This window comes from Lithobates pipiens, unplaced genomic scaffold (genome assembly GCF_037356315.1).
Source record: "Lithobates pipiens isolate NorthernLeopardFrog02 unplaced genomic scaffold, aLitPip1_a1.2 Scaffold_28, whole genome shotgun sequence".
In the NCBI taxonomy this organism is placed as follows: Eukaryota; Metazoa; Chordata; class Amphibia; order Anura; family Ranidae; genus Lithobates; species Lithobates pipiens.
Window position 1 is genome coordinate 144,622,439 of NW_027507789.1, and position 24,613 is coordinate 144,647,051.

Consider the following 24,613-nt stretch of genomic DNA (forward strand, 5'->3'; position numbering starts at 1 on the left):
TTTTGTGCTATTCCACCCCTAATTAACATATAAATGAGAACAAGACAAGTCCTTTTTTTTCACCCCTCCCCCATACCGTCTGTCTCCCTTCCCCCCCTCCTTGCGTCGCTCTAAGAAGACCAAGGACAAAACCGTACTGAACAGTGCTGAGGAGACAGAACAGCTTGTCCTATGACTACACACGGGTGGATAGCCTACTTTTAATGGAAAAAGAAAATTGACATTGAGTTTTAGTAAATTGTTTATGTTAACTCTCATTTTGTGATTTCAATTCATGTATTCTGTTATTGGAAAATCTCAGCCCTAAAGTCCATTCGCATTTATCAAACAATAAATAATCAACTGTATGCCAGCTATTTTTTCATCTAGATATAGAATGTACCTGTATTTTGCAATCAATGTTCCAGAAAATAACAGTCTTGATAAATTTCTCCGAACTGGTTTGCGTTTTATCAGTGACAACAAAGAGGCAAAGGCAGGCAAAGGTTTCCGTCTATGTCATTGTAGTATTAGTCCTGGGATGCCGGCCAATAGAACAATGACCTCAGCAAAAGCACAAGTCCGGCTAAAACTTTTCTGGTTTGTTTTGGATAGGGTGAAGAACGGTGAGAACTTTTGTCCAGTTTTATTGCCGTTTTTGAAATTTCCTCTCAGTTCCTGTTTCAGGGATAATATGGTATACTTTTCCAGCGGGGACAATGCAACTAAAACGTTTTTTTTTTCTATTCAAATTTGTTATTGATAGCAATCAATAAACAATAACATATTCAGTTGAGAACAATAAAAATGACAAATTACAAAGAGTATATTGGTAAAAAATTACAGAGAAACATGTATTTGTTGTGAGGATCCAGGATTATGTAGAGTTACACAAGTACTGACGGGTTTCAGGTAGTATTAGTCCGTTACAGGCGAGGGCCTACTATTGTAGTGCATATGGGACAAAAGTATTACACCATGAGATGAGAAAGAGGTAACTGATAGGAGTGTTATACCAATTGATTGCATTACCAAAGGTGTAGATTGTGTATGGGAGTGAGTAAGAGAGAGGGAGAGAAACACATAAATAAAGACATAAGAGAGGGGAGGCAAGAACTGCCAGAAAGGGAGGCCGGGGGTGTCGCATAGGCCTCCGTCTTGTTATGTTATAAACCACAAGGGGTCATGGAGAGTTAAAGCGGTTTTGTACAGAAAATTGCAAGTTCATCTCATTCAAATGGCTTTGGAACATACCGTATATACTCGAGTATAGGCCGACCCGAGTATAAGCCGAGGCCCCCAATTTACCCCCAAAAAACTGGGAAACCTATTGACTCGTGTATAAGCCGAGGGTGAGATATGCCTGTCCATCCCTGTGTGTGTGTCCATCCATCCATCCATCCCTGTGTGTGTGTGTGTCCATCCATCCATTCATCCCTGTGTGTGTGTGTGTGTCCATCCATCCATCCATCCCTGTGTGTGTGTCCGTCCATCCATCCATCCATCCATCCCTGTGTGTGTGTCCATCCATGTGTGTGTGTGTGTGTGTGTGTGTGTGTGTGTGTGTGTGTGTGTGTGTGTGTGTGTGTGTGAGGCCTTGTGTGTCCAGCCTACCTGTGTCCCCAGCCTCCGTCCGGTCCCGAGCCTCCGTCCGGTCCCGTCCCGTCCCGAGCCGAGCCTCCGTCCGGTCCGGTCCCGTCCCGTCCCGAGACTCCGTCCGGTCCCGTCCCGCCCCGAGCCGAGCCGAGCCGAGCCTCCGTCCGGTCCCGTCCCAGGATCACCGCTCTTCGTCGGCGCCCATTTTCCTGTTCAAATGCCGCGCCTCCCTGTCTGTGATAGGCGGAACACAATTTCCCAGCAGTCTGTGTTCCGCCTATCACGGCCATCCTTTCATCCTCGTCCGTAGTACGAGGATGAGCGGATGTCCGTGATAGGCGGAACACAGGCTGCTGGGAAATTCAGTGTTCCGCCTATCACAGGCGAAGGCGGAGCCGGAGGCGCGGCTTTTGAATTAGAATAGAATGGCCGCTGTCTGTCTGCTCGACACGCTGATCGAGCGGGCAGACAGCGATGACTCGAGTATAAGCCGAGGGGGGCACTTTCAGCCTCAAAAAAGAGGCTGAAAATCTCGGCTTATACTCGAGTATATACGGTAGATGCAATTATGACCATTGAAATAAAATAATAGGCTATTTACCTTTTATTTTTAATGTTTATGCCGACTTCCAGGCTCTCCTCCCGTGGGAGTAGGCGTGTTTATCGGCTTCGCAATGGTCCCTGGGAACTTTTTTAGCTATTTCCCAAGAATCAGTGGGGGACACAGTCATGCCGAAATCTCGTGAGATTTCGGAAGGAGGACGCCGGTCACGTGACGAGGGCATGTCCGAAATTGCCATTTTGAAAGTGGGCAGGCAGCTCTATCTGCCATTACCACTATAGCACACGAGGCAAGAGGAAGGAAAACAAAGAGGACACTCAATGAGCATGTGCGAGATGGAGCGGTGGATGCTGGGAGCTCAGTGTCATCGCATCCAGGAAGTAAATGCCTGTGGGCTTCAAACGCCCACAGTGAAAATGGAAACCGCCGGACTGCTTTTTTAAAAGTTTTCCTTAGCAATGAAATCGTCACGCCGGGGGTTAAAAAGACGCCGATCGTGACTGCAAAGACACCGTAGAAATCGCCCACCAGTGACACAGGTAAAAAAAAAAAAAAAACGGCAGCGGAATCCCGCTTTAAGGTTCTAAGAGGTGTTTGTCAAAATCTGGAGGCAGAAAGTGTTCTATCCAGGGTCACCATGTTTTGAAGCGATGGGGGATTCTATCTAAAATTGTGGCTTCAATTTTGCTATGTATCATGGCTTGGGTGATACTATTTTTGACTTCAACTATATTTAGCATTAGGGTTTTCCAAGCTCTAGCTATCGCTTGCTTGGCCGCTGTACTAAGTTGGAGGAGGAGGCGGAGCTGAGTTCTGGTACAGTCTATTGTGAAGTGGTTCAATAATGCAAGGGATGGGTCGGGGTCTAAAGGGACTCAGAGCAAAGTAGAGGCCATATAAAAGATAGATGTCCAAAAGTGTTGCACGACAGGACACATCCATCATATATGAGCATGTGTGCCTCTCTCTCCACAACAACGGAAGCATACCGGGGGGTAGCCTGGCAAAAATTTAGAAATCCTTGCTGGGACTAGGTACCACCTCATGAGGACCTTATAATTTGCTTTGAGTGCAATAATGTTTTGGGAGGAGTTCTTTGTGTTGGCCCATATACCTTTCCAGTCTTCTGCGTCTAGGTCTAAGTCTTTGGACCACTGTGTAGCATATGGCGGGAGGCTAGCAGGAGGGGGTTTGAGATGGCTATATAAGTGGGAAAAGATGCCCAGGACGGGCGGATCTGAATCACATATGCCCTCGTATAAAGTTAGGCTGTCTAGCGATAAGTGTGAGCCTATGATTACCTGAGTAAAATGGGCAATCTGGAGGTACCAAAATCATTCTTTAGAGGGGAGTTGTGTTTGTGCTTGTAGGGCAGGGAATGTTTTCAGGGAGTTTTTAGTGACAGGGTCTCGTATGCGTCGTCGTCCAGATTGAGTCCAGGCCTGGAAGGAAGTTGGTTTAGTAAAGGCAATGTAGAAATGTGAGTGATCGAAAAAGGTTCTGGTGTTCCTGATCTTCAGCCACCTGTCTGCAGGCACCTTCACCCTTCCGCTGCCCTTCCTGTCTCAACCTCCAGGGGTGCTAGGACCGAGACCGTGCAAGGGGCCGCCCTCGTCATTTCAGACTCCGCTGTAAGGTACGGGACATTACAATCCAGCCACATGGAGTCCGAAAAGGGAGTCTCGGCTATGGAAGCATTGTGCCAACAGATTGCAAACCTTACCCAGGCAGTCCAGGGCCTGCAGTAGTCTACCCCCTTATTGGCCTTCCCTGACCACTTGCCGCCCGGCTCCTGTATATATATGTCAGCACTTTGAAGATGGATATCTCGGTAACGGCACTAGCTGCTGCCACAACTGAGATATCATCTTTTCAAGAGTCGGTCATATTTATGATAATGGTGGTCTCTGTGGCGGTAACGGCACTAGCTGCTGCCACAACTGAGATATCATCTTTTCAAGAGTCTGTCATATTTACGATAATGGTGGTCTTTGTGGCGGATTTGCCACAAGATCACCGTTATCAGCGATGGGAGAGGGACCCCCTCCCGCCGCTCACCCACGCCTTACCAGAGCTATCGGCAGCGGCAGAGGCAATCGGGTCCTCTCAGTGCCTGGGTATGGAGACTAGTGAGGCTAAGATGGCCCCCACCCGTCAAAAGGTCACTTCCACCCATACCTCTTAAAGGCACATTTTTTCAAAGTAATTTTTTCAAATGTCAAATTTTTTTATTTTTATTGTTGCATTTTAGTCCAAATATGAGATCTAAGGACTTTCTGACCCCAGATCTCATATTTAAGAGGACCTGCCATGCTTTTTTCTATTACAATGAATAAAAGTGACCCATTTTTTTTTTTTTTTTAAACTGTGAAAAAATTAATAAAATTAAGTAAAATAAATGAGGAAATTTTTTTTTATTTTTTATAAAACGATCTGCCCCGATGAGCTTGCATGCAGAAGCGAACGCATGCGTGAGTAGCGCCCGCATATGAAAGCGCTGGTCGAACATGTCAGGTATCGCCACGATCATTAGAGTGAGAGCAATAATTCTAGCCCTAGACCTCCTCTGTAACTCAAAACATGCAACCTGTAGAATTTTTTAAAACGTCGCCTATGGAGATTTTGAAGAGTAATAGTTTGATGCCATTCCACAAGCGGGCATAATTTTGAAGTGTGACATGTTGGGTATCAATTTACTTGGCGTAACATTATCTTTCACAATATAAAAAAAATGGGCAATCTTTACTGTTGTCTTAATTTTTTATTCAAAAAAGTGAATTTTTGCCAAAAAAAGTGTAAGCCACTTCGCAAATACGGTGTGAAAAAAAGTACAGCAATGACCGCCATTTTATTCTCTAGGGCAGTGATGGCGAACCTTGGCACCCCTGATGTTTTGGAACTACATTTCCCATGATGCTCAAGGACTCTGCAGTGTGGTTGAGCATCATGGGAAATGTAGTTCCAAAACATCTGGAGTGCCAAGGTTTGCCATCACTGCTCTAGGGTGCTAGAAAAAAACAAACAATATATATAATGTTTGGGGGTTCTAAGTAATTTTCTAGCAAAAAAAAACAACAGTTTTAAACATGTAAACACTGAAATTTCAAAAGAAGGCTAGTCCTTAAATTGCTAATATGGTGTCAGGATTGTCTTATTATGGCACCTCTAGCTCATTTGACCTTCTCCAATATGACCCCAACCCACTTGTCTGTTTCAAATAGGAGCATGCAGCTTACTCTGTTGCTAGACTACACCAAGATAGCCAGCCACCCTTTTGTGGTTCTCCAAAATGGCTGCTGGAGTGTACATACTCTGATGCAGTTCTACAGATGATTGACATTAGGGATGGCCGAACTGTTCGCCCGACGGTCGATTCGCTGCAAATTTTGCATGTTCGCGATTCGCCAAACCGGTGGACTATATGCCTAGCGGACATATGTGTTTACAGTGTGAAAGAACTTTGACCCATGATGACACATCCATCATGGGGTACAAGACAGCCAATTGAGACATTTCAGCACATGGACAATTGGACATACCCCCTACCTTATAAATAGACCTGATCTGGCAGCCATTTTACATTCTATCTTATGTCAGTGTAGGGACAGGACGCTGTGTGCAGCAGGGAGAGACTGTAGTGACACAAATCACTATCTATTAGGTCCACAAAAGTGCTTTTAAAGACTGGTATAAGTGTAGTACAGTATATAGGGTTCAGTGCACTGCTGTGCTGGTGATTGCAGAAGCCTGTCTTTTGTCAGTGTAGGGACAGGACGCTGTGTGCAGCAGGGAGAGACTGTAGTGACACAAATCACTAGCTATTAGGTCTGCAAAAGTCCTTTTAAGGACTGGTATAGGTGTAGTACTATATATAGGGTTCAGTGCATTGCTGTGCTGGTGATTGCAGCTGTCTTTTATCAGTGTAGGACGCTGTGTGGAGCAGGGGCAGTCAGTTTAATCACTAGCTAGCTATTACTACTAGGTCCACAAAGGTCCTTTTAAGGACTGGTATAGGTGTACAATATATAGGGTGCTGGTGCACTGCTGCTGACTGCTGCCCTATTTTGCAGCAGTCTTTTATCAGTGTAGGGACTGAGGGACTGTCTGCAAATCACTAGCTACTAGGTCCACAAAGATCCTTTAAAGGACTAGTATAGGTGTACAATACATAGGGTGCTGGTGCACTGCTGCTGACTGCTGCCCTATTCTGCAGCAGTTTTTTTATCAGTGAAGGGACTGAGGGACAGTCTGCAAATCACCAGCTACTAGGTCCACAAAGGTCATTTTAAGGACTGGTATAGGTGTACAATATATAGGGTGCTGGTATACTGCTGCTGACTGCTGCCCTATTCTGCAGTAGTCTTTTATCAGTGTAGGGACTGTCTGCAAATCACCAGCTACTAGGTCCACAAAGGTCCTTTTAAGGACTAGTATAGGTGTACAATATATAGGGTGCTGGTGCACTGCTGCTGACTGCTGCCCTATTCTGCAGCCGTCTTTTATCAGTGTAGGGACTGAGGGACAGTCTGCAAATCACTAGCTACTAGGTCCAAAGGTCCTTTTAAGGACTGGTATAGGTGTACAGTATATAGGGTGCTGGTGCTCTGTGCTGACTGCTGCCCTATTCTGAAGCAGTCTTTTATCAGTGTAGGGACTGAGGGACAGTCTGCAAATCACTAGCTACGAGGTCCACAAAGGTCCTTTTAAGGACTGGTATAGGTGTACAATATATAGGGTGTTGGTGCACTGCTGCTGACTGCTGCCCTATTCTGCAGCAGTCTTTTATCAGTGTAGAGACTGAGGGAGGAATTCAACACATGTGACCAGTAGACCATGTAAATCTCTATAAACAATTTATTTAATCAAGCACACAGACCTTTTTTCTACATTTGGTTCACTTCCTTGTACAAAAAAAAGCACACCGTACTATATGCCCGTACCCTCCTGTTTGAAGAGGTTCAGCGGTGTCATATTTTTGGGGCCCAGCAGCGAGTTGCTGGTATCAGTGCTGCTGTCAGTGCTCTCTATCTTGGTGCTGGTGTCAGTGCTCTCTCTCTATCTCAGTGCTGATGTGGTGTCAGTGCTCTCGATCTCGGTGCTGGTGTCAGTGCTCTATATCACGTTGCTGGTGTCAGTGCACTCTATCACGGTGCTGGTGTCAGTGCACTCTATCACGGTGCTGGTGTCAGTGCTCTATATCTCGGTGCTGGTGTCAGTGCTCTATATCTCGGTGCTGGTGTCAGTGCTCAATATCATGGTGCTGGTGTCAGTATTCTATATTATGGTCCTGGTGTCAGTGCTCTCTATCTCGGTGCTGGTGTCAGTGCTCTATATCACGGTGCTGGTGTCAGTGCTCTATATCTCGGTGCTGGTGTCAGTGCTCTATATCTCGGTGCTGGTGTCAGTGCTCTATATCACGGTGCTGGTGTCAGTGCTCAATATCATGGTGCTGGTGTCAGTGTTCTATATCATGGTCCTGGTGTCAGTGCTCTATATCACGGTTCTGGTATCAGTGCTCTCTATCTCGGTGCTGGTGTCAGTGCTCTCTATCACGGTGCTGGTGTCAGTGCTCTCTATCACGGTGCTGGTGTCAGTGCTCTCTATCACGGTGCTGGTGTCAGTGCTCTATATCACGGTGCTGGTATCAGTGCACTCTATCACGGTGCTGGTGTCAGTACTCTCTCTCTATCTCAGTGCTGGTGTCAGTGCTCTCTATCTCAGTGCTGGTGTCAGTGCTCTCTATCACGGTGTTGGTGATCATCTCCTGCACCCTCTTCATAGCCTACCCTGACCTTTCCTCTCCTCCATTGCCTTAATGCGCTCCTGAGTCCTGAATTGTCAAAATTTCACAGATAAAAAAAGAATGCTTGTAGTTGTCGATCCCAGATTCACTTCATACATGTTATGCCAGTGGCCATGTGGTGGGACTATGTAAGCTAGTAAGTATTTTGTGGCTGAAAATATGACCTGTAGGTTTTTAAGGTTCGCCTGCCATTGAAGACAATGGGGCCCGCCACAAACTTTGCGGATCGCAAACTTTTGGCCGCGTTCGCGGTTTGCGTTCGCAAAATGTCCCGTCGGAAGTTCGTCCATCTCTAGTTGACATGACACAGGGGTAGCACCCCCTAAAAATGCCATGAGCTGTCATGGAATATATGTGCTTTCTGGAGTACACTTTTGTGAGTGCATATTTGCCATTTTAATTCCTAATAAATTAAATATGCTTGGTCAGTGGTGCTTTTGTTCCTTCATCTCTTTTGTTTTTTACATGGTTTCACTGTGGAGAATACCCCAATCCTGTATCAAGAGGAGCAGTTGCTGGTGCTGACAGTGTTAACCCCTTATGCTCCTTCAAGAGTTGTTTTCACTTTCTGTGGACATTTTAAAGCATATTCCTATGCCCATATTCTTAAAGCTGGAGACCTGGCATATTTTGGCCAACTGAGAGTTTGGGTGCACACGCTGCACTCCACACACACATGGTCTTGAATAGGAGAAGTATTGGCAACAGAGGGAGCAGACTGCCACAACTTTTTTACTTCTAAATCTCCTTCCCAGTCATCTTTGTTTTCTTCATGAGGGGGCAGTTGTGACTGATGCCGTGTACACACAACCTTTTTTTCCATCAGAATAAACTCTGATGGTTTTTCCGACGGAGTTCCGATGGAGTTCCTCTGAAACGGACTTGCCTACACATGATCACACCAAAGTCCGATTGTTTGGAATGCATTGATGTACAACACGTACAACAGGACTAGAAAAAGGAAGTTCAATAGCCAGTAGCTAATAGCTGTTCTTGCATCGTTTTTGGTCTGTCGGAACAGCATACAGACGAACAATTTTCCCGATAGAAATTGATTCCGTCGGAAAGATTTAAAACATGTTCTATTTCTAGGTCTGTCAGAATTTTTTTGAAAAAAAGTCAGCTGAAGCCCACACACGATCGGAATATCTGATGAAATGATTCCGTCTGACTTTTTCTGCCAAAAAGTCCGGTGTACATGGCATTAGTCAGTGGAGTTTAACTAGGGGGAGATAAATCAGTCAGAAGCCTTTTCTTCCCCTATTGCCAGGTAACTGCACAAATAATATACAGATGAGAGCACCATCATATAGCAAATTTGTGCTTCTCACAAAGACCCAGGTTCCTTAGCAGCACTCTGTTCCTTAGCTGTAGCTTATGAACTTAAAGCGGGAGTAAACCCAGTTCCAAAAAACACTTACATTCCCGGCATGCCGGAAATGCTAACTTTCACATTGGTTGTGCTCTCAACCAAACTTTCAAACCATCCAATGGCTGGTGTCATAACTGATCACATGTGCAGCATCATGGCAGTTGAAGAATCATTAGTGGGCAAGATGGCAGCTTCCTTGACTGAAAACGATAGAAGGGTTTACTTCCACTTTAAACTCTTTCTCTTATTTTTCTCTTCTCGGGTGTCAGAAGCAGTTTAAGCAGTTTGTAGGTGGTCTTCAAGTTCTTTTGAAGTTGGTCAACATTGCCTTTATGAGATAAAACTGACGTCCCATAAATGGGAAGCCAAAGACAAGCATGAAGGAAGAATACTCTTTCATGACATATTATACTGACCACTGCCAATATGTGTCCACTCTAATGTGGTTTCTTTTCAGACAAAAGTATTTACAGCATGTTCAGAAGGGCACAGTTAAATAGGTCATGCTTTGATTTCCCTGGACATAGTTTCAATTTTTTGATGCATTTTCTTCTCAAAGTCTCTGCCTTGAGTAAATCTTCTGGGGTAGCTCATAATAAAAAAAATAATTGTCCACTATGGCTACAGTAGAAGATTTTTAATAATTTGTTAGGGAAGTTTGTACAGATTGGGTGAAGTAACTGATCACCAACAAGATGTTACAGGCACAATAAGTCAATGCACACTAATTCCATGAGACCTTGACTTTGCAGGTGGCCCATTATGGCCACTTTAATAGGTAAAGTCTTCCACAGTATCCACTCCAAGTGGCCACAGTTCTACTTTGCTTTCTTACAGGACCAGTAATATTAGTCTCTGGCACTATTTTTCAGAGTTTTTGTTTTTCCAGAAAATAAAAGCTGCCACCTTTCATCAGGATCATCAACAGGAGCTCATTTGTAATCAGCCCATCACAGAGTTGCACTTTACTTCACTTTCTATGAATCAACTTGGCTCCCTCAACTTTTTAGAGCTTTTAATGTCAGAACACAAAGGGTATCTTTTTCTTGATCCTTAGGTCTTTCTTGTTATGAGCTACCAAACCTCCATTTCTTACTTGGGTCCAAATGCAGTAGACCTTGGGGACTTCTACAGCAGTAACTCCAAAGGCCTTGGCCCCTGTCACTTCAGAGGCTCAATACTCAGTTCACTGACACAGGGCTTGGATTCCTTGCATTATTTGTCCATTCTTCTGCTGAAACTTTAGCATTGTGTGTTTTTTAGAGGACAGGGCAATAGCATCCCTGCATCCAACTCCTAGCTTCAAAACCCAAATAAAACCCAATCAAAGTTACCAACTATTGGTGTTCAGTGGCATCTAGCTTGGCTGCATTGAGAATGTAAGTGAATTGATTATTGTCTGTCTGTAAGGCTATATACAGAATTTACAACAGGTTGTGGGCCCAGAAACCCACCCAGAGATAAGCTAAGGACCCAGGCATAGACATCTACAGCAAATAAGTGCAAGATACAGCAACAGAAAGAAGACTGCAACAGAATAGAAGGAAATGGCCAGTAACATAGCTGCAACAAAGCTTTCATTTGCAAATCTGACCAACCAAAAAAAAATTCAATGCCAGAAAAGATTCTGGATGACAGCACACCGATACAGTCATAGCTAGCTAGCCAGCTATGACTAAGCACCAGTCTAGGTGTTAAATTTGTAATGCTTGCACAAAGGAAGGTGCACTTGTTGGGTACAGTGCATCTTGAAAGGGATACAGAATTCTACACCAAGACACAAAGTAACCATCAGTAGAAGTGTAATTATCAATAAAACTTCAGTGTGCTCTTTTTTAGTTCATACTATCCACAAATATTCACTGCCTCGGCCAATACCAAACAACGTGGAACTCTTGTGACTTTCCACCGGTCCACTCCATTCACAATTCATTTGGAAATTAAGGATCCAGAAGGAAGATATCTAATCCTTACGGGACACATTTTGGACACAGAAGTAACTGTGGTTTCTTATTATGCACCTAACAAACAGCCAATTTCATGCTTAACACATCTATTACAAGTAGTTAATGCACATAGACTGGGAACAATCATTGTATGTGATGATTCCAACCAAGTTCTCCTACCATTTCTGGAAAAAACACCATATACCCCACCCCATAACCACTCTAAAATATCTCTCTCAACTCCTTTCCAAACACAATTTAATTTATTCATGGAAAGAGAATAATCCAACAAAAAGAAATTACACCTTTTTTTCACACCCTCACCAAACATTCAGTCGTATTGACCACATTTTCCTGACCACAGGAATGATACCTGAGATTCTCTCATCAAATATAATCCACATCCCATGGTCTGACCTTAATGCAGTCCTAACAACTATTGCATCAACCATACCTAAAGCACAAGCTGAAACCCTTTATATTGTCACAAAATTGAACATGCTCTGAGAGAATACATTTTTTTTTTTTAACAGAGATGTTTTATTGAAAGACAAAACAACAGTACAATTTCAGGTGCAAACAAAAGGAAAAAAAATTGTTTACAGAGATATACATGAACAGATCATTATTCTTTGTCTATCTCCAATCTCCAGCCATAGTACTTAACCACTTGCTTACTGGGCACTTAAACACCCTTCCTGCCCAGACCAATTTTCAGCTTTCGGTGCTCTCACACTTTGAATGACAATTACTCAGTCATGCAACACTGTGCCCAAATTAATTTTTTGTCCTTTTTTTCCCATAAATAGAGCTTTCTTTTGGTGTTATTTGATCACCTCTGGGGTTTTTATTTTTTGCGCTATAAATGAAAATTTTGAAAAAAAAACGCATATTTCTTTGTTTCTGTGATAAAATTATGCAAATTATTAATTTTTCTTCAGAAATTTTGGCCACAATTTATACTGCTACATATCTTTGGTATAAATAACCCAAATTAGTGGATATTATTTGGTCTTTGTGAAAGTTAGAGAGTCTACAAGCTGTGGTGCGAATCATACAAAATTGATCACATCTGATGTACTGGTGGCCTATCTCACTTCTTGTGACCCGAACAAGCCAGGAAAGTACAAATACCCCCCAAATGACATTATTGTCCGCTGTAAGTAGCCTATGTGCTTAAACTGTGGAAACCCAAGAGCAGCCTAGTCCAAATTCCCCACCTAAGCAAGTGAAGAGTGGGTCAACCACTAGGGGGGGACTGGGGGAGGGGCAACAGATCCAGCACCTCAGTTCATCTATCTAAGGGCAATCCCAGGAACAATTGCTAGTGAGGTTCAGCCATTAGCTTCAATCCAGTCAGACCAGATTTTGTCAAATTTAGCGGGGCATTGTCTGCTTTCATAGGTGAGTCTGTATAGCGGCAGCACAGCATTTATTGTACGGCTCCAGGTCTCCCTTCGAGGTGGTTCCACCGATTTTCCATTTGAGAAGAATTTCTCTTCTGGCATAGAACAAGGAGAAAGACAAAAACACTTTAGTGTATCTATCCCCCTGGATCTCCTCCATATGACTCAGAAGGAGAACCAGGGGGTCGGGTGGGACCCGGGCACCAGACACCTCACTGAGCATGTCGACTATCTGCTGCCAGTAGAGCCGGATCTTAGGACATGTCCAGACCATGTGCCAGAAGGAGCCAATCTCATCCCTGCACCTGGGGCATAGTGGATCTCTTTGGGGGAATATCCGAGACAGCCTTTGGGGGGTGAAGTAAACCCTATACAAGAACTTGAGCTGTATGAACCTGTCCCTAGCCGCAATTTTCGTCAGGATATACACTGATTAACACTCCTCCCATAGTTCGTCATCTAGTGTAGGAATGTCCAGTTTCCATTTATCAAAGGATTGGGTCAGCTTGGTGTCATGGGCCACAGTCAAGTACATGTAAAGGGAAGAGAGGGGCTTACCCATCGCCGTAGAGGTCAGAAGCCTCTCCACCGGGTCCGACTCTAAAGTTATTGCCTCCGGGAACTGGGCTTTAAAGGCATGTATCAGTTGCCAGTAGCGAAACATCCACTTCAATGGCAGCGAGTATAGGGACCTCATATCCTGGAATGACATAAGAGTACCATTTCTAACTATGTGTTGTATTGTCTTTATCCCCAACTTGGCCCACACCGAGGGATCCGGCAGGGAACCAAAATGGGGCAAAAGAGGGTTACCCCAAAGGGGCATGTGGGGGGACACGTGGAAGGGTTTCGCATAAATTTCCCTAGCCTCCTTCCAGGCCCTGATTGTAGCCATCATGGGGATCGTTACGGAGGTGTCAGCTTTTCCTCCTCCCAAAATGGGAGGTTGCTAAGACCTGCGTAGGACCCCATGATTGCCGCCTCCAGTGTAACAGCCGGGTTCTGTCTGGGCTGGGAGAACCACCATCTAACTGTAACCAAAACTGCTGCCCAGTAGTAGATTTGGAAATTAGGGAGTGCCAATCCTCCACTGGAAAGGGGAAGAAAGAGTATTCGTTTCCCCACCCTAGGTGGTCTCCCCTCCCAGACAAATGATCCCAACTGCCCCTCCAGTCTCCTAAAGAAAGCCCTGGGTATATGGATCGGGGTGTTATGGAAGAAATACAAGAATTTGGGCAACAACATCATTTTCAGAAGGTTAACTCTGCCTACCGGTGTAAGGGGGAGTGAACATCAAGCTGCACATTTAGCGGAGACCAGCTGCATGAGTGGCTGGAGGTTCCGAGCAGCATATTCGCCCAGGTCCATAGTAATCTCGATCCCCAAATATTTAATCTCTTCCGCCCACTTAAGATGCGTCTGTAAATTTTGGATGGAAGAGTGGAGCGAGAAAAGTTCAGACTTGTCCCAATTAATGCATATTTCCGAAAAAGTGCTAAAACGGTCAAACAGGGTCAGAACTCTCTGCAGGGAGGTAGATGAGTCAGCAAGGTATAACAGGGCATCATCTGCATACAGGGAAATTTTCTCCTGAATGATCCCAACTGGTATCTCTGATGAGCGCGGCCAGGGGCTCTAAGGCCAAGGCGAAGAGGCCTGGGGACAGGGGACATCCGTGTCTCCTGCCCCGACTAAGCGGAAGGACTCGGAGAGGGAAGCGTTGGTGTACACCCTGGCCCGGGGGGAAGCATAAAGCATCTTGACCCAAGAAATATACCTACGACCAAAACCGAATTTAGTCAGGGTCGCCCATAAGTACCTCCACTCAACTTAGTCGAAGGCCTTCTCAGCGTCGAGCGAGACCACCAAGGATTCCCCCTCCGCCTCCGCCCCAGCTATATGGGCAAAAAGCCTTTTAATATTGTTATCCGTGCCCCTACCCGACATGAAACCCATTTGGTCGGGGTGTACCAGCACCGTTATGACCGTGTTAAGTCTATTTGCCCGGATTTTGGCCAATATCTTAGCGTCGACATTTAAAAGCGAGATTGGTCTATACGAGGGCATAAGAAGGGATCCTTCCCAAGCTTCGGAATTACAACAATGACCGCTTCCCCCATGGAGGGTGGGAGCAACCGTTTGTCCTCTGTCGCAAGCAGCATGGCATGGAGCCTACTGGCCAGGACGTCAGGGTATTGCTTATACAGCTTTACTGGAATACCGTCAGGGCCCGGTTGCATAGATTTAAGTGCTCTGAGCGTTTCGTCTAGGGTGATGGGACTGTCTAACAGCGATCTGTATTTGTCAGTCAGGATAGGAACGTCAACCTCTGCTAGGTAGGAGTCTAGGTCTTCATCACTAAAAGTCACCTTCGAAGTGTAAAGCCTTTGATAGTATGTGGCAAAGCAGCGATTAATTTATTCCGATGTGTAGAGGAGGTCCCCATTAGGGCCAAGGATATGGGGAATACTAGTGCTCCCCAATTGCTCCCTAGAGAGCCATGCCAGCAGTCTGCAGGACCTCTCTCCCTGTTTAAAAATACGCTGAGATTGTGCGAGAAGCTTCTTCTGGGTCAGGGAGGTCCTAAGAGAGAGAACTTCTCTAGTCAGAGCTTGCAGTCTAGAGTAGTGTTGGGGGTCCCGGGACCTAATATAGAGCTTTTCCTGGGCCGCAGCCGCAGTCTCAGCTGCCACCAAGGCAGAGCGCCTCTCCCTCCTAACTCCGGCTATAATGGACTGGTATTGTCCCCTCGTAAATGCCTTAAAGGCGTCCCACACAGTCACCGAGTCCGCAGTCCCCTGGTTATCAGCCCAGTAACCGTCCAGCACCGCAGCAAACTGGGAATCCACATCCTGATCTGAGATCCAAAACCTCAAGAGCCTCCAAAGCTTAGCCGGGGAGCCCGGATCTCCTATACTCACTAGTAATGGGGCATGGTCCGATATTCCCCTGGGCAGTATCTGGACATCGTGTACCCTGGACAGAACCATTTGACCGGCAAAAACTAGATCAATGCGGGAGAAGGAACCATGTGTTGCAGAGTGGCAGGTGTAGGACCGAGTCTGGGGGTGTCTCCATCTCCAGACATCGGTTAAACCTTATGTTTCTGCCCAGGCTAAAAGACCAGGGCCCGCAGGACCCGCAGGACCCGCAGGACCCGCAGCCGCCAGTCTATTAACACTAGGTTCGGGGGCTATGTTAAAGTCACCCAACACTATCATGTGATCCAAGGCAAAATTGGCTAGTTTAGCTGTTATCCTATTCAGTAACTTCAGTGAAGCAGGAGGAGGGGGATACAGACCCACTATGGACCATGTTTGTGAGAGAATCTTCGCGTGAAGAATAATATATCTACCGTCTGGGTCCAGCACCATGTCCAGGAGCTTAAAGGGCAATGATTTAGCCACCAGTATGCTCACCCCTCTGGCAAAGGTGGAGTAGGTGGAATGGTAGTGGCTGCCCACCCACGGCTTTTTAAGAGCCAGAGTTCTGCTACCCACCAAATGGGTCTCCTGGAGGATGCATATGTGGGGGCCGTGGGACCTTATAAACTGGAAGACCAGTGACCTCTTTACTGGAGAGTTGAGGCCCCTGGTGTTCCAGGACATTAACTTAAGAGCAGCCATATTGGCCAGTCAGCATGGGAAGTGCAGGGTAAACTGGACTCGAACTCGCTGGAAAAAGGCTCATGGACCTGGATCGGAGCTTCCGTGGGCCTCAGTTCTGCATGTAAGGTTAGGATACTAAGGAAGCATTGCAAAGCAAATTCAATAAAACATCCAAACTTAATAAAAGAGAACAATGAACAAACAAAAAAACAAGTCAAACCCATAACAGCCCATAAGGAGCAGCAAACTCCCCCCCCCCACCCGCCATGTCCCCCAAAACTGGGAAGGGCTTTCATCCCCAAGTCCCAACTCAGCACTCTGGCTGCAAAGGGGGGACCCATGCAAAAGGCGAGCCGGAGCCCACCGGAAAGTGGCCGGGGGTATCCGTCTGAGCTTGTCCACTCTCCACATTGTGCTCCTCCGCCGGGTATCAAAGGCATGTGGGGGTAGTAGATGGTACAGTATTCAGGACCACATGTATGATGTGGCAATATACCCCACAGCAATAATAGTGTCTTCCAACCGGCACCGCTGAACAGAATACAGTACCTGGAGGGTGCAGATTAAACATTGAGAGTAGTCTACTGAGTTCACGAGTGGGGCACAAAACTTGTGTTGCATTGAAAAAGTACACCTGCAAGAAAGAACGCCTTGCATCCAAACCGAGGGTAAACCGCAGTGAGGTTGAGACCAGGCCAATGAAGAACAAACCCCAGAGGTGGGCTGAGGCCCTGCAGAAGTGTCTGTGTTTCTCCCCAAAGTACACATCTCTGGGGGGGGGGGGGGGGGCCAGGGTGCCCCATCAGTGCAATAAAGGATGGGGGTCTGCAAACAGTGGGGCTTCAACCCCTAAACAGCAAAGTGGCCTGTCTCACTGCGGTTGGGTGTCCCAAAATTCTATATTGGATAAAGTACTCACAGTTAGCTCAGTCAGCATTGTGGCTGCAGGGTATCCAGCCAGTCGGATGCATCCTTGGGCGAGTGGAAGAATCACATGGACTCCCCATCTTGGACCCGCAGCCGGGCAGGGAAAAGCACGCTGTATTTAAGTATTCAGGGCCCCTTTCACTTGGTCAAAAGACTTACGTAGCCTCTGTGTTTCGACGGAGTAATCCGGAAATATCACCAATTTAGCATTCTGGTAACGGAGTTCTCCCTGCTGTCTGGATGCTCGCAGGACCTCATCTCTGTCCCTAAAGTTGAGCAGCCGGAGGATGAGGGTCCTAAGTGGGGCTCCCGGGGGATACAGCTTCGGCGAAATGCGGTGGGCCCTCTCAGCCATATAATGAGGCAAGAAGCGCGCGCCAGGAAGAAGGGAACGCAGCATAGTTTCCACAGAGGTCATCGGAATGCTGCCTTCAGCCCCCTCCGGCAGGCCAATAATCCTGAGGTTGTTCCTCTGGTTCCTGTTCTTGGCATTCTCCACCCTAAACTCCAAGGCCCTCACTTTAGTATGGAGGGTGCGAAGGGACGCGGTGTGCTCCATAGAATCATCCTCCAAACGTGATATGTGGTGTTCCGTCTCTGACACTCTGGAGCGGAGCTTGTCAATGTCCTGCCTTATGAGGCTTACATCCAGCTGCACCTCCTCAATTTTGGCGGTAAGGGTCAACTGGCAGGTCGCTATAGCAGCCATCACCTCAGCCAGCCAGGGTGGCCTGGAGTCAGGGGGATCCACAGGGGGGGTCTGGGAGGCCATATCAGTGCAGCGTCTGGAGCGCGTGACCACGTGCTCGGCCAGAGGTGGCGGCTCTTGCTCCGAGATCGGGGGGAATTTCAACTTCTTTCCCTTACCGGCTGGGGCACGGGGAGTCCGTCGCTTCATCCAGATGCTCCGTAGGCAAAAATCGCGGGTTTGTGAGCCGTGGAAGCGGGTTATACAGAGGATGCCGGCGGAGCTCACGAAGAGTGTCGCCATCTTGGACACGCCCCCCCTGAAAGAAAATGTAACATTCATATGATATTTTTCTTACAGAATCATCTGATAAATTACTGCGTTGTTCCAGACATGTAAATAATTATAAAAACTTTTTTAACTTATAAAAAGATAATCAAATTTAAATAATCTAAGCAGTGCTCCAGTCAACATATCACATTGACATACATATACATAGTAAAACTGTATATATTCCCATATACTCCAAATAATGCTGCTAAAACATTAATATGCTTATAACACTTGTGCTGATAGATCGAATAAGTCCGTGAGAAGGCAATAGAAGGTGAGTTTCGTGGATATTAGTAGATAGTAAGTGCACTCCACACCAAAATCCTCCACACGGTGCTTCCACACGTCCCCCTAAGGAGTTAAACTCACCAGAGAGACGAGTTTAATGGGCCTTACTCCAACTCTCAGATCAGCACCTCCACTTCTGGTTCACAATTCCATCATCCAGCGATAGCAGCAGTACATAAAAAGAAACAGACTCCACATCGAGTAGATCCGTTTGTTTCATTTTATTTAAAGTAAAAACAGTTCTTGTCTTAGCCAGTGTAATAAACACTTAACACTGCCAATAGTTCTTTAAAAGGTGCAATGTCCGCAAAACACAGCTGATCCCACAGCAAACCGCACAGTCTGATGTCACATGCAGTCTACACTAGCCCCATTCCAATCGTATGATCTATCAAATCAATCTGATAAACAGGCATATACCTGAGTCGGTTCTCCGACCGTACGTGGGCTCCTCCTATTCCTCTGCTGTATTATTTGGGTACTCAGCGTGAAGAACGTCACTTTCCGGTCGCCACAAAGCCACTCCCTGACCGGTTTCGTCACTCAGACGTTGTCAAAGGGGCGTGGCTTAGCAGCGCTGCGTTCCGGTGTCTTGTCAAATAACGCCCTCCATCGGATAGTGTCCGCTGCGTACTGCGCATGCACAGTACACAGCAACACAGATTCCAAAAATTGCCAAGGATGAACAGCACCTGCGCCGTGAGTCCAGGTTCTAGTCCCACTATCCAAGTGGACATAGAGTAGGAATAAAAAAGAGCCGAGCGCAGAGAGGCCAAGCCCGAAGCGTGGCAAGCGAAGCGTGGCGAGCGAAGCTCGCCCGCGAGGGGCCCTCTAAAATTCACAACCCTATGTCCGCTTGGATGGTGGGGCTACCACCTCCACTCACGGCGCAGGCGCCGTTCAGCTTCAGAGATTTTCCGAAGCTTCGTCTGCTCCGTACTGCGCATGCGCAGTACGGAGCGGACACTATTTCATGGCCGGACACTATACGGCAGAACAGGATTAAATAGCCAATAGATCCCACGCTCTGGCTTGTAATTAGCAAATCACAGCTCCCGTTCCTTCTAACCAGTAAGATACCAGATCAAGCGGAGACAGCAGCAGCCATCAGACTGTGGATCATCTGTACTGAGTGTATCAACTTCCCCGTACAGCTCAAATGCACATAGCATACAGTACTTTACAATACATATATCGTTTATATAAAACACATTGGAGAAAATAGTATAAAATCATTTCACTTCCTAAAATGACATCATCATTACTAATAGTATGGCAAAAATAATCTAAGTTCCTACTATATCCATATATGTACATACAAGTCATGCTTGAACAAACAAAAATACTAAAACTATTCTAGCTCACTCCGGACTGAACACAATGAATCGGAGGAGTGCACATAAAAGTGGTCAGCGTACTAAAACAATACTAAAACGACCAAAAAGAAAGTATCACATAACAACGCAACTTCCGCCTACCCTCCTGCAGCTCATTGCATATGCCGCTGAACTACAAATACCATGACTTTATCAATATTATTTCATAATGCTCCGTATAAAAAATAAATAAAAATAATTAATATAGATGTACATGCATATATACACAATAAAATAAATCAAAATGAAAATGAAAGGGACAATCAATCAAATCTATCCGTCGCTGATAAAACAGTTCAGACCTAAATCTATATTTAACCCCCGAGCTGCAAGACTGTCTGTCAAATAAATCCATTGAGTTTCTTTCTTAGAAAGTTCCCTGACCATATTAGAACCCCTCCAATTGGGCCCAACGTGGTCGATCTCCCAAAACTTTAAACCTGACGGGTCCTGATCATGGTACAGTTTAAAGTGAAGTGACACATTGTGATCCTTGTATCCAATACGAATGTTATGTACATGTTCAGAAATTCGAATTCTTAACAACCGTTTGGTTCTCCCTATATACATTAGACCACATGGGCAGGTTAATGCATATACCGCAGGGGAAGTATTACATGTGATAAAGTGCTTGATTGCGAACACTCTCTTATTAGCAGGAGAGACAAATGTATTAATTCCCCTCAAAGGCCTATCTATTTCCCTGCATGGTTTACACTTTCTACATGCATAAAACCCATCCTTACCCAAACCCATCCATCCTTAGGAGGGTAGAATTGCTGTTTTATAGACGCTACATTGATGACCTGATCCTTATATGGGCAAGTACTGAGGCATCATTAATTTCCTGTTTGAAACAGCTTAATAGCAATGTAAATAACATCAAGCTGTCCAGTTTATGGAGTAAGGAGCAGGTCAACTTTTTAGATGTCACCATTGTCCGTGTGGGTGATCAGTTGCAGACAAGAGTCTATTTTAAAACTACGGATAGGAACAGCTACCTCCCTATACACAGTGGTCATCATCCTCTTTGGTTGAGGAATATTCCTAAAGGGCAGATGATGAGAGTAAGGAGGAATTGCTCCACCTTAGAGGATTTTGATGAACAGGCGACTGTACTGAAAAATAGATTTATAGATAAGGGTTATGAGAGCTCCCATCTCGATTCTGTGATGGAAGAAGTTAGATCAACCCCTCGGGAGGTTTGTTTGAGAAATACACCAGCCAGTACGAATAATACTGACCACGAGTGAGGTTTTATAACTTCGTTCCATTCACAGCATAGAGAAGTGGAGAATATCTTTAAGACACATTGGCATGTGCTATGTTTGGACAAGACTTTGACTAATGTGATACCTCCAATGCCCAAGTTCATTTACCGGAGAGCCCCAAACTATGGAGATTCTATGGTTAAAAAGGTTATAGATCCCCCTGAACGGTTACCATCCTTTTGGGATAAGGATGGGTTTATGCGTGTAGAAAGTGTAAACCATGCAGGGAAATAGATAGGCCTTTGAGGGGAATTGATACATTTGTCCTGCTAATAAGAGAGTGTTCGCAATCAAGCACTTTATCACATGTAACCTGCCCATGTGGTCTAATGTATATAGGGAGAACCAAACGGTTGTTAAGAATTAGAATTGCTGAACATCTACATAACATTCGTATTGGATTCAAGGATCACAATATGTCACTTCACTGTAAACTGGGCCCAATTGGAGGGGTTCTAATATGGTCAGGGAACTTTCTAAGAGAGAAACTCAATGGATTTATTTGACAGACAGTCTTGCACCTCGGTGGTTAAATATAGATTTAGATCTGAACTGTTTTATCAGCGACGGATAGATTTGATTGATTGTCCCTTTCATTTTCATTTTGATTTATTTTAATGTGTATATATGCATGTACATCTATATTAATTATTTTTATTTATTTTTTATACGGAGCATTATGAAATAATATTGATAAAGTCATGGTATTTGTAGTCCAGCCGCGGATGCAATGAGCTGGAGGAGGGTAGGCGGAAGTTGCGTTGTTATTTGATACTTTCTTTTTGGTCATTTTAGTATTGTTTTAGTACGCCAACCACTTTTATGTGCACTCCTCCGATTCATTGTGTCCAGTCCGGAGGGAGCTAGAATAGTTTTAGTATTTTTGTTTGTTCAAGCATGACTTGTATGTACATGTATGGATATAGTAGGAACTTAGATAATTTTTGCCATACTGTTAGTAATGATGATGTCATTTTAGGAAGTGAAATGATTTTATACTATTTTCTCCAATGTGTTTTATATAAACGATATATGTATTGTAAAGTACTGTATGCTATGTGCATTTGAGCTGTATGGGGAAGTTGATACACTCAGTACAGATGATCCACAGGCTGATGGCTGCTACTGTCTCCGCTTGATCTGGTATCTTACTGGTTAGAAGGAACGGGAGCTGTGATTTGCTAATTACAAGCCAGAGCGTGGGATCTATTGGCTATTTAATCCGGAACGCCGTACCGATAAGCCACACCCCTTTGACAAAGTCTGAGTGAAGAAACCAGTCAGAGAGTGGCTTTGTGGCAACCGGAAGTGACGTTCTACACGCTGAGTACCCAAATAATACAGCAGAGGAATAGGAGGAGCCCACGTACGAACAGAGAACTGACCCAGGTATATGCCTGTTAATCGGGTTGATTTGATAGATCATACGATCGGAAAGGGGCTAGTGTAGACTGCATGTGACATCAGACTGTGTGGTTTGCTGTGGGATCAGCAGTGTTTTGCGGACATTGCACCTTTTAACCACTTGCTTACTGGGCACTTAAACCCCCCTCCTGCCCAGACCAATTTTCAGCTTTCAGCGCTGATGCACTTTGAATGACAATTGCGCGGCCATACAACACTGTACCCAAATGAAATTTTTATCATTTTTTTTTCCCACAAATAGAGCTTTCTTTTGGTGGTATTTAATCACAGCTGGGAGTTTTATTTTTTGCTAAACAAACAAAAAAAGATGCAAAATAAAAAAAATAAAAAAATCATGTTTAATAGTTTGTTATAAAATTTTGCAAACAGGTCATTTTTGTCCTTCATTGAAATGCGCTGATGAGGCGGCACTAGTGGGCACTGATGGGCGGCACTGGTGGGCACTGATGGGCGGCACTGGTGGGCACTGATGGGCGGCACTGGTGGGCACTAATAGGCACAGTTAAGGCGACACTAATAGGCACAGATAAGGTGGCACCGATAGGCACAGATAAGGCAGTACTGATGGGCACAGATAAGTCGGCACTGATGGGCACTGATAGGTGGCACGGATGGGTGGCACGGATGGGTGGCACTAAGGGGCACTGATAGGTACCACTGATAGATGGGACTGATGGGCACTGATAGGTGGCACTGATAGGTGGCTCTGATAGGTGGCTCTGCTGGGCACTGATGGGCGGCACTGATGGGCACTGGTAGATGACACTGATGGGCACGGATATGTGGCACTGAGGTGCAGCAATGTTGTTGAGGCAGATTGTGGGCACTGATAGGTGGCACTGTGGGCACTGATAGGTGGCACTGTGGGCACTGATGTATGGCACTGTGGGCACTGATGTATGGCACTGCTGGGTGACATTATGGGCACTGATGGGTGGCACTGCTGGGTGGCACTTTATTAATGCCCTGGGGGTTACTACAGGGGGCAGGTGGGCACTGATACACTGGCCATGATCGGGACTGATGTCCCGATCACGGCCGCCGGTGATCGGCTTTTTTTTTCTCTCCTCACGCTGTCAGCGCGAGGAGGAAAAATAGCCGATTACCGGCTCTGTTTTGTCACATGATCAGCTGTCATTGGCTGACAGCTGATCACGTGGTAAGGGGTCGGGATCGACCCCTTGCTCGGATCGGTGATCAGGCGAGTCTCATTGACTCGCCGATCACAGAGTGCGCCGCGCGCGCCCCTCAGGGGGCGCGCAGGCCGCTCGTGCACGGGACGACGTCAATAGACGTAGTCCCGGCAAAGGAGGTCCGTGCTTTAGCCGTCATTCGGCTATAGCACGGATCTCAAGAGGTTAAAGAACTATTGGCAGTGTTAAGTGTTTATTACACTGGCTAAGACAAGAACTGTTTTTATTTTAAATAAAACGAAACAAACGGATCTACTCGATGTGGAGTCTGTTTCTTTTTATGTACTGCTGCTATCGCTGGATGATGGAATTGTGAACCAGAAGTGGAGGTGCTGATCTGAGAGTTGGAGTAAGGCCCATTAACCACTTAAGCCCCGGACCAATTGTCAGCCTAAGGACCAGAGGTCTTTTTACAATTTCGCACTGCACTGCTTTAACTGGTAATTGCGCGGTCATGCAATGTTGTACCCAAACGAAATTTGCGTCCTTTTCTTCCTACAAATAGAGCTTTCCTTTGATGGTATTTGATTGCCTCTGCGATTTTTATTTTTTACGATATAAAAGGAAAAAGACTGAAAATTTGGAAAAAATATATATATTTTCTACTTTTTGTTATAAGAAAAATCAAATAAACTCAATTTTAGTCATTCATTTAGGCCAGAATGTATTCAGCCACATGTCTTTAGTAAAAAAAATGTCAATAAGCGTATATTTATTGGTTTGTGCAAAAGTTATAGCGTCTACAAACTAGAGTACATTTTCTGGAATTTACACAGCTTTTAATTTATGACTGCCTATCTCAATTCTTGAGGTGCTAAAATGGCAGGGCAGTACAAACCC